General features: G+C 38.7%; 1 protein-coding gene across 10 annotated transcripts in view; it reads right to left on the reverse strand.

Annotated features, from left to right (window-relative positions):
* Positions 1-15,590, reverse strand: part of LOC127663791 (uncharacterized) — a 741,437-nt gene that overhangs the window by 559,084 nt on the left and 166,763 nt on the right. For 8 of the 10 annotated variants that reach the window (XR_007973019.1, XR_007973018.1, XM_052155517.1 and 5 more), the window contains exon 1: positions 12,522-12,605. The exons of 1 other annotated variant lie outside the window; for it this stretch is intronic. The gene's annotated coding sequence lies outside the window, so the exon portion shown is untranslated. Of the gene's footprint in view, positions 1-12,521; positions 12,606-15,590 lie in introns of those variants that run through there. One more of the 10 variants, XR_007973020.1, reaches the window with a different exon arrangement.

Below are 15,590 nucleotides of genomic sequence, written 5' to 3' on the forward strand. Positions count from 1 at the left end.
ATAAAAAGACAATATCAGCACCACAGATCACTTTCTGACAAGAATGGATTAGAAGAATGATGGTAAAAGCATTAAATCTTATCTACACAGTTATTTTAAGTAACAGAGCACAAGATAGCATCCTCTTCCATGAAAACAGGGTTTATAAGGCAAAAGCTAACAAGTTTTATCCAATTCTTCTAATCTCCCCATGATCATCACCAAGGGATGCGCATCTATTTGTTCTGCCACTGTTGCCTCTATACACAAAATGTAGCCTCCTTTACCTTATGCATCAATTTTGATTGCATGTAATTAACAAGGATGGATTTATTGACAAGAATGGATTAGAAGAATGATGGTAAGGAAGAAGATATAGTGGAATGAAGAAAGGAAATAAGGAGGGGGGAGAGAGGAGACAGCTAAGAGGGGAATGTTCTCTGGGATGGGAGACTTGAAAAAGTCCAAGCCATTGATTGGAGGATGAGAACAAAGAGGAAGAAAGATTGAATTCCTCCTTACATCTGCTTCTAAGCTGTCTACCCGAACCCGTGGATTATAAAGACTAATAAGTAATTCATGGAGCAATGTGAAAAGTTATTGTTATCTAAACGTAAAAACACTAGTGATGATTTGGGGATGTAACTCAATGCAAGAAGGTTTGCCTACCACATGCTGAGGTCCTCACTTCAGCCCCCAGCACCAGACCAAATCCCACTTAAGAAGATTTCTGAGGCCTACAAGTTTTGTTTCTGCCTAGAATGACATCTCTGCAATTCTTTCCTAGAATGAGAATAAACTCCAAAGATTCAACACACTCTAAAACACAGGCCATAGCACGGGCAAACACTGGCCGTAGCTACACATGGGACAGTCAGACAAAAAGCTTTCTGAGATCCACATCTCTTTACTGTCATTGGTTTGTAAAATAGAAACTAATACATAGCATAGAACCTTGGCAAAAAGTAGATAGACCATACAGGTTATATAAGAAAAAAGGGTGTGTGTATGGGTATGTATGTGTGTGTGTCTCCTATTTGATTTATGAAAGTTTCAACATCTATTTTCATAATTGTAGTTAAGACATTTCTATATCAACTTTAAAATTTTTATAGAAAAGCATAATAAATATAGACTAGGAAGGGATTATACTTATGGGAAATTTTCTTTTGTAAGGCCCATTACCCACCTTGTTTTAAACTGCAGTTTTGACTTCATAACAAATTATTTGACAAACAGCAGAACCCAGAATCCTATTAGAAAGGGTTACTTCAAACAGTCAGTTTTAGGACTGGAGCTAGACCCTTGAAGGTACACACACACACACACACACAAATACATGTGTATGCCTGTGTGTGTATGTGAGAGAGAGGGGAGGGGGGAAGGAGAAGGAGAGGGACAGAGAAAGACAAAGACAGAAAAAGAGACAAAGAGAGACAGAGACAAAGAGACAGAGGAGCAGAGAGGAGAGGAGAGGAGAAAAGAGGAGAGGAGAGGAGAGGAGAGGAGAGGGGAGGGGAAGGAAGGGGAGGGGAAGGGAGGGGAGGAGAAAAGAGGGGAGGAAAGAAGAGGGGAGGGGAGGGGAAGAGAGGGGAGGGGAAGAGAGGGGAGGGGAAGAGAGGGGAGGGGAGGAGAGGAGAGGAGCTTAATGCAGCATAAAACACATTATAAGGTCTGATTGCCAAGAGGCTCAGAGACATTTAGAACAACCTGCCTAGGTCCAGCAAGTTGGTGACTGGGACAAGAAATCAAATCTGCTTTTCCTGCCCCAAAACTCCGACAATAACGCATATGAATGTCCCCAAGCAAGGCCCCTACTTCTTCTTGCTCCCACCAGCCATACAGTGGGAAGGGCTTAGCTTTGCCACATGACACAAGCCCATTCACAGACTGATTACCAAGTGACTTCAAGGAAACTAGATTTTGTTCCTGTCAGACGTTAAGTGTATCAGTTCTTCTGGTTGAGGTTTAAATGGCCTAGGTGTCAGCGCTCTTCCTTAGAACAAGTATATACTTCTATCCAAGCTTCTCATTACAGGGCTTACCTGCCAGGAAAGGTTGCTGACACTGAGATCTGAAACACACATAAACCTCTGTTGCGCCTTCTTTACTGACCTTTAGAGTGGTCTCCAGTGTGTAATCCCTCAACAGATACAGTAGACCTGAAAACATTGATTATAAATTCCTTCTCATTAAAAAAAAGGTCACAACTACAAAACTCCAGAGGCATTAATACTGCTGGAGAACCCTGAGTGGAAACAGAAACATTCTCTGCTTTTGCCAGTGCCATGAACCTAAGCAGTTAAATGCCCCATACTATTACTGTAGCACGAGATTTTACTAGGTTACACTAATGTACATGTGGAAACCTTTCCTAAAACTCTACAAGTTTAGAAGTTTCTAGGACCCAAACCCAATGTGTTGTAGTAACTTCAATTATTATCCATATCCACAAAAAAAGATCATCAAAAAAACCCCTATAATCCCCACATGGATTCAAAAGACAAACAGCAGACCTGAAGCCCCCCAAGGTAGCTGTGATACAATTCTGTTTCATTGATAAAACAGCAGCTTACATCAGAGATGTATTATCTCACATTTCCTTATATATATATGTGTATATCTGTAGTATCATAGAACCCTCAAACATCAATGACACAGGTAGGGTGGGGGGATATTTTCACCATAGCTATTTATTGTCATAGAAGTCAAGGCCTGTTGCATAAGAATTTATGCAAGCTGGTACCGGAAAAAAGGCGATATGTGAAGTCAAGGAGTTGAATCTTGTAAATCAAAACTCAGTTCTTTCTATTTTTCTTGGTATCGTGAAAGGATGTCCAAACAGCAGGGTATTATTTAGTCCTATAAGATATAGTTTATCTTTCCTAATTAATACTCAGATGGTCATGATCCTTGATAGTACTAATGAAGAGGTTTCTAGGCCCCTCCTTTGGAACAACAAAACACAAAAGTAGAGAAACTGACTGAAAAATCTCTCCAGCCTTTTTCCACCCCTGCCTACTGACCCATCTCAGTTAATGGCAGTACTTACAAAGCCATAATGCAAACATAAAGCCCACAAAACAAAGCAAGGTCAAAAACTTGATTTGCTCTCTTTATAAAAAGATCTGTGGAGTACTGAGTATCCCTGATACCTGCCCATTAGGACCTACTGTCATGCAACTCACCCAGGCATGCTTCTGAAGCAAACTTTCCCTGTTTTTATCCTTGGCAGGTAGAATAGCAAACTGGTAAAAGTAGCATTTACTCTTCCATTGTTTTGAGCCTTATAAAACCAAAAGATTCTAATCATCCAGCCCTTGGCTTAACAACCAATCTTAACAGGGGCTTCAGAGGGAGTGGCCTACAGGCCTACAGGCCCTGCTGTTTCCTGTAAAGAACAAGGTCTGAATACCTGGAGCCAGATCTGCTGCTGAAGGCTAGGCTTTACAAAGCAATGTGCATTAAGAAGGAGGGAACACCTCAGCCTCAGCATGTCAGCCCAGGGGTTCCCAGGAGGAGCCACCACCAGTGACAGGCCTAGTACAAAAGGAAGTTTACTGGGGGAAGGGAAGGGGACCAGGAAAAGGGACAGAGGCAGTGAATAAAGGACAACAGAAAGACAGAAAGAGAGAGGAGGGAGGAAGAGAAGAAGAGGCCAGCTGGCAACAAGTGGAGGAGAGAGAGAATGAAGGAGAATAGGAGATGGAGAGAGAGTGAGTGAGAGAGAGAGAGAGAGAGAGAGAGAGAGAGAGAGAGAGAGAGCACACACACACACACACACACACACACACACACACACACACACACACGTAGCTGAGCAGTTCTTATACTCCATGTTGGCTCAAACCTAGGTAGCAGTTGGCTGGAGCCTGGCAGAATTGTCTGTAAGCCGACAGAAGGACCCTACAGGTCTACTTGAATGTTTTTGGAGCAATAATGTTTTAACTAAATAGAATAAATACAATTAATCAAGTGTTCATTGGAAAAATTATTGTAACCAAAAACCTACAAATACTAAGTGTTTGTGTGTGTGTGTGTGTGTGTGTGTGTGTGTGTGTCTGTGTATTAAAAAGGTAAAACACAAAACAAAACAGTAATTCAAAGGAAAAAGCTATCATAGAGCTTTCCTACCTACAGGTCCATGGGAGTGGATAATGCAAAGTGAAACCAGAACTCTGGGCTATCATACAAAGTCTCCCCCAAGTTTAAAGGCTCAAGGTTTTATCTCCTCAGTGTGGAAAGAACTCAGCCTTGTGCACACAAAGCAAGCCCTCTGCTGAGCTACACCCCAACTCCTCACACAGCTTTAAAACACTGTCAGGGCAAACTAAACCTACCTTCAGCCTGGTCCTGGACACTCTGTTCTGGGTTCCTGGCTTCAAAGGAAAACATCAGTGTGTGAGAGAACAGAGGCAGCAGACTACCCTCAAGAAAGCAAGAACTGGGCGCTGGTGGGGGTAGAGGCAGGAGCCTTTGATCCCAGCACTTTTGAGGCAGAGGGGGTCAGTCTGTGAGTTCAAGGCCAACCTGGTCTACAGAGTGAGGGTGAGCTAAGACTACACAGAGCAACCTGTCTCTAAAAAACAAAAACAGAAATGTAAGAAGACAATGTCATTTCTTCTCAGGGTTCCTGGGAGTCGATGTATGGAGGCTCAGCAAATTTCCCACAATCACACCAGTGCAGGAGGGGAAAAAAAAAACAGTTCCCTAGCCAGCAGAGAGGGAAGCCTATGGACCTAAAGGAACACTAACTGAAGGATCTGTGGGCCTGATGGTTTCTTGAATCTTGAGAAGCCTTAACTGATGGGTGCAGCTTTCACACAGAAATCTCCTGTACCTTAACAAGTACATATGCCTCTTTTCTTTGGAGAAGCATGTAAAAGAACTATACACAAGAATTCCATAAGAAGTTGCAGGAGAGTTACAGCATGCATGGCTAAGACCACTATCTCTGCTGCCTCCAGAGCTCTGTTGAGTAGCTAAAAAGAAAGGAAGGGGCCAGCAGTTAAGTAAATTCACACTCGGCTATGCAATGGGCTGCAGATCCAGGATAGCCTTGTCTATGGCTTCCTCAGTCACACCTGCCTGGCAGACCAAACTCTGTGTAGCTGTGAGAGATGTGGGCTTGGAGCCTGGCAGGGACAGCACTAAGGTGTCTTCATTGCTCCATCTGAAAGAAAAGCTACATAAAACCAGGGAACACTACCCACCACAGCCCCATCTGTCTATTTTCAAAGACCTGGGATCTTCTGTATAAATGCAAGGGCCTCAGCCTGAGAGCTGGTCTTGCATCAAACAGAAAGCAAGGCCAGCAGGCAGTTCCAAGCCCAGCTGTTTCCCAAGCTCCTGGTGCAGGTGTGAGATCACCCCCAGGAACCTCACCTGCCTGCAGTTTGTCACCTCAATGTCATTACCACAGACAGAGACGTGTTGGGGGTTTTGTTTTACTTCACACAAGAGGGAAGTCATTTTTGGAATTTTTCATCTTAAATAGTTTTTTTCTTAAATGTATGTGACACATATTCCTCATAGGACTTAATAAAATAGATATTTCTCATGACTGCAAAGAGAACTACAGCTGCACAGATTAAAACAAAATTTATTTATTTTTTTGTTAAAAAAATTCTGGTTGGAATCAAAATACAGGTTTAACCAAAATTTCTGGAAACTTTAAGAACTAATAAAAAATGAAATATTCTCAGGAAGTAGTTTTAATATACTATTAATTTATAGAACAAAGCTAGCCAAAGCTAACAAATATTGAGCAATATATCCTGGTATTTCTTTTTGTTACCTAACAAAATATTATTTCAAAACAGATTTTTCAAAACCTTTTCTTTCATGATTATCATCAGAAAAACAAGCTGAAAAATCATTATCCTCGGGTTCCTGAAACACTTAACTTGATAGGCAGGCATGGTGGTAAAGGCCTGTCACTCCAGCACTCAGGAGCTCAGGGTGGCAATGTCCCCAATTCCAAGCCAGTCTGTGAGTCCCTATCTCCAAGAATCCAGGAGAGACAAGCAAAATTTTTTCCTAACCTGACATGTCTCTAAAATGGGCTACAGGCTACAAAGGTTCTGATTGCTGCTACAATGTTCCCTCGTAAACACAAAGCAAGCCCGTTTCCTAGCAAGAGCTTTGGATGACTAGTCAGGAAATACTATTCTTGCATGTAACCTCAAGCACATGAAAACAGATACAGGTTCTTTCACTTGGTTATTCTGTTTTATGATTTAATTTTTTGACTTGTTTTATATATGAGTATATATAGACTATGTAATTAAATATATGTATGAAAACTAAACACATTCCCTATCCATTAAATGTTCAGAAGAGGAAAGAAAAGTGATAGGAATGTGGTTTTCATCACATCCTCAGGTGACTTCCCAGATCTCCTTGTCACGGTGAGAGTGTTACAATGACAAGAAGGAACAAACCTTGGGGACCCTGTAACCTCCCCAGACATGGTGTTCTAAGAGGACTTGGCTTGGCTTGCCTCTCCTGATTATGCACTATATCCTGGAAGCAGAGGAACGGTGACACGGACCACTGGACTGTGGACAATGTTTTCTAGTCCCAATTGCTCCAACTCCTCATTTACTATTTTGTGTGTTGCTCTGACACAGTAAGATGAAGGTAGACATAACTCCAGACAAGAGCATTAAAAAATGTTATGCCTTTTCTAATTAGGTAAAGAATGCAGAAAAGCATGCATTTGCAACATATTTAATAGACCAGCGTATATGTGCACACATACACATGCTTGCTGTTGCTGTCTCTGTCTCTCTCAGTTCCAGGGGCCTGATATATCTTTATTGGCATAGGTACATAGGCATGTTAAGATTTACATAAAAACATTTTCCTTCATGTAGTGATTAATAGTTCACAACTCAAATATCTGAAAATCTAGAAAAATCTTACTATTAAAAATTATTTTGACCTCCACCAAAACTAGTATTAGCTAATATAAACAATTATTCCTACACCTTCCAAGTTTGAAATTAGATATCCAGAAACACAATGCAAACAAAGCAGTTCATATTTAAACTACCTCTGATGTTCCTTTTGTAGACTTCACACCGTGGGTTAACAGGTCACACTACAAAACAGCATTCTATAGATAACAGATACTGACCAGATGTTCAAATAAAAAAATAAAAATTGTTTGTGAATTTTTATTTGGATACAACTAAGAAAAGTTATTATTATTCCAATTAATCAAAGAATATGTTAGGGGGTGGAACCTTCACATTATAATGATTCTTCTGTTTCGAACTTACCAAGACAAATAAGCCATGTATATCCACTAGGATTGAGGACTTTTTGACTACTAGTTCTAAGGCACCCAAGTAGATAAGGCAAATGACTTAGATATGATAAGATAATGACTGTACCTTATGATCTCAAAGGACACCAACAGTACAGATGGTAATTTCTACTGAGTCTACACACACCCTACTCATCAAGTCTAACGACTCAGCATAAGGAATGAGCTGCCACAAGAAGCAATTATGGGGAAGCTCTCAAAAACAAAAACAAAACAAACCCAACAAATACAAAAAGACTAACACATTCTGTTGTCTATCCACTCTCCAAGTTATGAGATGCTCAAACAAATCTTGTAAATTACCCTAGGAATGACAGTCCCAGTCAATGAGGCAGTGGCGGCATGGATACCGATACAGTCAGTACCAAAAACAGCATTACTCTGAAAAGCCCAAGATGCATACAAACCAACTCCCAGACTGTACAATTGCCTCTTACAAATCCATCCCAGATAACTGATGCCTACGACAGAGAATATGTCAGTCGTGTTCAGCAAAGCCCTGGTGTCTGGCAATAGAAATTGTCCCAGCTAAAAAACTATTTAGAATTAGCAAAAGGAAAACATGTAAGTTTTTCACGTGCTCTTTTCTAAAAGTTATTATCTTTCAATTAACTCCCTTCACTCATAATTTAGGATCTTCTGAATCAAAGAGATCCTTTTTAATCTCTATTTTAACAAGCTTTCATTTTCATTATTATAAATGGATGTCCGATTTTGATAACCAAATTTAGCTCCCTATACTAAGGAAAAAGTACTGATAGCAGTGGAGGCACAAGTCTCAGCCTCCAAAGTCGGAAAGATAAAGTCATGGATTTTGAGCACATGGCTCTGAAGTGAGACTACACTAGTCTTGCCTCACTTGAGGTCGGACTGCCCACTCCTTACACCCCACATTTGAATCATCTCACCATGCTAACATTCTTCCCTAATCCTCCAATCAGAATTGCTAAAGTCAGCAGCTATAGGAGAAAAAGGTAAAGGAGGGGGGACGAAGATCCTTAGCACCAGTAGTAATGTAACACAGAAATAACAACATGTCAACACAATTCAACAGAGCATGTTCTACTGTTATACAACAGGTAATAATGTGAGCCACAGATACAGGTTAAAATCTTCTAGCAGTACCTGCTGGATAATAGTGGCACACATCTTTAATCCCAGCACTCAGGAGGCAGAGACAGGTTCTGAGTTCAAGGCTAGCCTGGTCAACCCTGTTCCAGGCTGATCTACAGAGAAAGTTCCATGACGGCAAGGGCCACAGAGAGAAAAGCTATCTCAATAAAAAATTCCTAGTAGCATATCTTTAAAAAACTGTTTAGGGATAGAGAGATGGCTAAGTGGGTAAAGGCACTTGCCATAGAGCATGAGGATCTGAGTCTGAAGTATGAGAATCCATATAAAAACTGGGCAGACAGCATCAATGTCTCTAATTCCTGTACTCCTATGGGGAGATGGGAAGCAAAGAAAGGAAAATTCTAGAAGCCCATGGGTCAGTAAATCTGGCATCCATAGTTGAAAACCAAGAGAGACCAAACAAGACACAAGATAAAATTTGATAACAAGGTTGCCCGCTGACCTCCATGTGTGCCCTGGCATCTGGCACGTATATTTACACATAAGAATTGGATGGACACATACAGATACATATATACACATCTCACATACACATGAAAAGTTTTAAAAGGCAATATTTTAATACATTCTATTTAACTTACTATATCTAAAATTTTATTCCCATGGAAAATCAATAAAAATGAGATTTATTATTATTATTTTTATCTCTAATCTTTAATGCATTGATACCTCAAAAGCATGTCAATTTGGACCAGCCACATTTCACTGCTGAAGAGTCAGATGTGGCTAACAGCTCCAGAATTACGTAATACAGCCTTAGTCTGCTGGGTGCTAGAATAAATGCATTAAATGTATTGATTTATTTCCTCTTCACAATAATTCTGTAAGGGAAATATTACTATATGTTGTTATTTTATAGATGAGAAACCAAAGCAAGGATACACAATAATATGGTAGATACTAGAATCAAAAATCAAAGGTTGGTCTTCTGACTACAACTATTATATTATTTATTAAATTACTACTGTGTAAATGACTGTGTTCCTTGAAACAATCAGAAATATTTATCTTTCACCTTAATAAATGAAGACATAAGATATCAAGTCTTTACAAGGTAATCACAGGTCCTATGCTAACTAACCTATGTAGGTTAGTAAGAGCACATACATCCATTGCAAACTGACTAGATCCCTTGGCATAAAGAACCAACAAAATATAAAAAATAGTATGGAGATTTATAGAAAATACCAATCCATTAGTACCAAAGATTCCTCATGAAAAGAGATGACATTTAAAATGGACTTTTATGCAGAAGTGTAGCTAAGAAGTAGGGTCCTCACTAACTAACATACATGCAGGCCTGGGTTACGGCTCTCTGTCACAACAAAACAAAAGACAAAAAGATTTTAGAAGCTTAGGATGAAGTCTTCCGAGGGCAGAGATGAGGATGCAGAGGAGAGAAGCATTGCGTTGTGCTGAAGGAATACATAAACCAAAAGTCATATGGCTAGTGGAGCAGATAGGACGGCAAACAGATGCAGTAGGAAAGCCATCTAAGGGCCACAACATCCTACACAATGCTTGAGGAAAATGGCAGCATTAACAAACCTGATGTTTAAATAAAAGCTGTCTAGCAACAATGGGCAAGACTAACAGCAGTAAATAGTTTACACAATGAAGGCCTGTGTAAGGGTATTGCTGCAGGAGGCCTGGATAGTAGATGTGAAAATCACAGCAGTCTGCATACTATAGCCATGTCAGGGATAAGCATTTCAACTCTTGGTGATGAGCGGTAACTGAATCGTTAACTTTGCTTGTAACATAATGCTCTGGTTAGCTGTAATATGTAGGTGGAGTTTTTAACCATCCCTTTTAACTTGAACTCCCAGTATCTCTGTGTATCCAGCATCAAGATTTGTACTATCAGCATTGTATCTGGCTCTTAGTTTGAAAGACGTCTTTCTATCAACTGAATTGTTACTGGTTCACAGATTTGATGGAGGGACACTTATCTTTTAAGTAAGACAGAATTATCCTACATCTCATGTATCAACTCAAAGACAGATCTGTGGAATCTTAGGTTCTTATTTCTAATATGATTGAGTAATATTCTGAAAGAATTAATGGGCATATCTAAAATGCATTAAAGGAAAAGGTAAAAATGTCCCTACTGTTTCCTTCCATCGTAGCTGTATTTGTTTTTTTTTTCATGATTAATTAAAACACACTTAAACTTTAAGCAAATCTTTTCACTTTCCTTCCTCTTACTTACCCCAGTGCTGTAGAGCTGCATACAGTTTGCCCTGGGTTAACGCTGGAGTGTAGCCTAATCACTAGCCTGAGATGATGTTTTGGCCAGGTAAAGCAGAGCAGTTATCCCTTGTGATGGAGCAATACTTAAGACTGTCCCAGCAAGATCTCCTTGTATCCAGCACTGATTCTGATGACCACTTCAGACCCAATTTATGTTGGAAATCTTGAGTGTTTGCCATATTAGCACTGTCAGACTAGGACATGAGCCTGAGTCATGAGAGCTCAGATGTCCAGCCTGGCATGATGGCAGAGGCAGGATAACTCCATATCCAAGGCCAGACTGTCCTACACACTGAGTTCCAGGCAATCTGGGACTACATGGCCAGTAGGACTTTGCCTCAAAAACATAAAAGGATTTATGCATAAAACCCAACCATCACAGAATATACTATAAGAAAGGGCCAGTTTATTTACAGATTTGGTATTTTATACTTCAGAATGGATATTATCTTCACTAGCACATAACTCATGGCTCCTCTTAGAAAGCACAGTATTTTGGTTATTAAATAAACACTTATGGAATATTTGTCATATGCCATGTTTATGCTAGGTTTAGTGATTCAAATATAAATAAAACATGACTCCTACCCCAGGGGACACTCTTGATGGCTGAGACAGATACAAAGAAATACAAAAAGGCTATTGTACTGGCCTATGAGTACCACAGATGTGGCTGCCACATATAATTTCTTACAGAACACACATGAAGGAAAACTAGTAATTTTGCTAGTCTGTGGAGGTGAGTAACATAACTTAGCTCTTACATAAGTCCCTCCTTGTACAAATGACTAATACAGAAAGGCCAGTCAAATGTACAGTTTCTAACACAGTGGACTAAATCTGGATAATGTTCTTATGTAAGACACTACAAACTTAGGGATTCTTTCTCCTAAAGTCAAACGATAATTTTCCCAATGGCTTATACATAGAATATGTACCTAACTGCCACCTTATTTGTTTTCAATATTGCTGCACCTATCAGTACTTGTGCTAGTGAGTTACTGGGGACTCCATCTTCCAATGGTAAGTTTGAATTATGCTAAGTATTAATATAGTAAAGGCCACACTTTTTACTGGCCTTATTTCTATGTGATACTAAAATACCACCCAAAATGCAACTTGGTTTGAACAGTACCCTATATTAGAAATAAATTCCCTACATATAATATTAAGCTATAATTTTTAATAGCTACTTCATTAAATGACCACCTTTCTGAAGGGACTGATCAGGTCTGATTAGTGCTTATGGGTTCTAAGAGGATCCCATGTAGGCCAATTTTAAATATGCATATACCATTATTTCTGGCAACAACTGTTTCACTTCTTTTTACATCTATCACTATATGTGTGTCTCTTAGAATCTAGCCTGTATTTCTCTCTCAGTGATATGAATGAGAATGTTTGGGAGATCCACCCGACTCTATAGCCCAGAAAAACATGACCGGTTGTGTGCAATTTGAATTGAAAAGGTTTTGCAAACTGCTTACTCAACAATTGCGGTACATATATCTACACACATGCATGCAATCACAATCCCACCACCACTTATAAAAGTCATCAAAAAGTGCAGGAGTGTTCCCCAGACCTCCTTCCCAATATCTGCAGGTACAGTCTCAAAATTCTTTTCTCAAACAGCCATTACCAATCCATCAATATTGATGAAGAACTGAAGCCTGTTTTCCATCTTTAATTTAGTCTACCCTCAGATAAGGAGCATGAAAGCTATGACAAAGAAGTTACAAAGATCAAAAAGCTAGTTGATGACAGTCTCAGTTGGAAAAGCCCCAGATCTGTGCCTTCCGGTCCATACCACAGTGCCTACCTGGAATGCTTCTCATTTACCCTGACCTGTAGTGTTCCTTGATCTCTTCATGTCTGTAGTGACAATTTGGGGTTTCAGTTTCTTAAAAAAACACACAGAGAGAGAAATATTATTTTTCATTTTAATACCAGGGGTGGAATATGGGTCAGACTGTCCAGAGCAGCGGACTGTGATTTACCTTGTGCTCTAGCAGGGGCATGATTTTGCCAGCTGCAGTTTCTGCAATTATGTGATGTTTGAAATGCTTTGGACTTTTCAGAGAGAATATAAACACTAGAGCCTTGAGAGGCAGGGATGAGGGTGGTTGTTTGCTGTTAGCCATGGGTTTGTAAGTAGCCATGTGCAAAGAAGATACAAGAAGAAGAAATTAGATATCCTGAAGGCAAAAATCAAACTTGGACCAAGGAACTTGATGCCCTAATCAGCAGGAAGTAGTCTAATGATAATGCTGCCCTTTCCCCTCTATTCCCTTTTTCTCTCCTATCTAGTGTTAGGAGGCTGAAAGGCTGGAAGAAATAGGATGGGGAAGGGTGAAAGAGAAAAGAACCCACAAAGTGGCTAACTCCAACTACACATCTCCATAGTTTAACTCCTTACCAATTTCATTGTGATAGATACCTATGCACCCCAATTATTTTTCTTTTAGAGAATGTCAATGTCCCTGGCATTGAAAGGGAAGAAACTTACCATCATTTCACACCTACGCAGGTAATGACTGCCCACTTAACCTAGCATTTCCCACTAAGCCATCAGTTATGATTCGGAAGCTTTCACAGTACTCTTTCTATTTTAAACAAAAACAGAAAAAAATGTGTTATAGTCAGAAGACTCAGGCAGAAGGATCAAAGAGTTCTTAGCTAGCTTGTGATACACACACACATACACACACAGTTTGTTTAATATCATGATGAAAAATAACTGCTGTGTCTGTATCTTTCCAGTTCATGCACTGAATAGAGCAAAACTCACCATACCTTGTCTGAACCTCAGAAAAGATGAAATTTGAAAATCCTTAAACAATGAATTTAGAAAATGTATCCAAAAAGATAAAATACTCCAAAGTAAAATGTTAATGAACAGACTTACATGCAAGATAAGTATTCCTTGCCAAGAGATGTATTTCCTACATTTATTTCTGTGAACCATTCCTTAATGCACATACTTCTAGAAAATTTGAAAGTGTTTGACTTCCTGTTTATTATTTTAACATATTAACGTATGCTGGTTGATTTGGGTTGTTTTGTTTTGTTTGTTTGTTTTTTTTAATTCTCATATATTGTGTGCCTGCTAAACTAGTACAAAATTTATTACTAAAACAAACTGGTATCACATCCCTCAGAATAACTCCTGTAAGTCTGATATTTCTGTACCCAGGATAAAGACAAGAAACTAATAGATCCTTATCTCTTGTATCAGGCAAATGCCATATTCATTTTCATGTACATTATCTCAAAATACTCAAGCATAAATACATTTTGCCTGTTTTATAGAAAGAAGAAATAATGACCAAAAAGCAAAAGATATCAAAGTCTGAGCAGGAGTTAAGGAGGGTGTAATGGGAGTGGGGAACATACCAGAATTAAATAGTATTGGTGATGGTGTACTTTAAGATGACCCAATTTATGGCGTGTGATTATATATGTATGATAACTAATTCGATTCATAATCCAAGTGAAGGACATTTAGGAAGTTTTGTACCATTTTCAACTTTCTTATGGGTGTAAACTCATTTCAAAATTAAAATTAATTTTCTCAAGGCATAACAGTGTGGACATATAATATTAAAGTTGTAGGGTAAATTCTGTTATATTTTTTAAGCCACATGTAAAAACAGATAAAACAATGCCCTCAAGACTATCTTTCTTCAGTAGTAGAATTAATATTCAAATTCAGATCTTTGTTAGCTCCAAAGGTATCATTCCCTTTATTGTAAAGCCAAAAGTAACAGTACTGCGGTATCACTTAAAAACATAAATCTCTTCACTATTATACACATTTACATGACCCTTTCAGAAATAAAACTCTATTAAATAAATGTTTTAATGAAGATTTACACACACACACACACACACAAACACACATGTACCCTGTCTTCATGGACATCAGAAGAGGGAATCATAGAATCATATCCATGATTGTAAGCCACCATGTGGTTACTGAGAACTGAACTTAATACCTCTAGAAGAGCAATCAGTGCTCTTAACATCTGTGCCATCTCTTCAACACAACCAAATGTGTTTTACTTTGAAACTCTAAAGTCTATGTACTATTCATCAATCTTTAACAACTGGTTGTCTGTATGCAAATAAGATGTCATTATTTTTAAAACTTGCAATATGTAAGAATATTCAAATGTAAGCAACTAAAGAAAAATTTATTTGTACAGAAACGTATTTCTTTAATTGCAAAATAAAAATGTTCAAATTAAAAAAAAATTCTGTGCTACATTAAGTTCAGGACAAAAAATAACTGTGTGTATAAGCCAGTGATTCACAATCTGTGTGTCATAACCTCAAAGAAACCAGCAGAAAATAGAGATATTTACAAAGAGATACTGCTACAATTCATCACAATAGCAAAATTACAGTTATGAAGTATCAAGTAAAATTATTTTGTGAGAAAATGTATTTTATGAGAAAATGTAACGGTCGCAGCATTAAGAAGGTTGAGAACCACTGGTGTAAGGGGAGATCCTAAACAATATAGCAGTTAGTTATTTATGAGTGAATGATTTAAAAACAAACGGCAAAAACAAACAAAATAAATGGCTTTGTCCTCCCCTGTCACAACTGCAGAGCTGGTGGCACCAAGAAACAACAGTGAACGTGTGAAAACTCTGCAGTGGTGGTAGGAGTTTTTAATCAAGAAGTTATTTCACTACTTTAAAAAAACATATACTTATGGGTTACCAACTTCTCACAATATCTTAAAATTGAAGTGTGAGTTTTTGTGCACTTACTAACATGCTAATTTACCAAGCATTGATATATAATATGAAAATGTACAGTAGGTTACAGCAAACAAGAAAAGAAAAGCACTAATGTTTACTTCCAACATGAGCGAGCACCT

The sequence above is a fragment of the Apodemus sylvaticus genome, chromosome 13, assembly GCF_947179515.1.
Source record: "Apodemus sylvaticus chromosome 13, mApoSyl1.1, whole genome shotgun sequence".
In the NCBI taxonomy this organism is placed as follows: Eukaryota; Metazoa; Chordata; class Mammalia; order Rodentia; family Muridae; genus Apodemus; species Apodemus sylvaticus.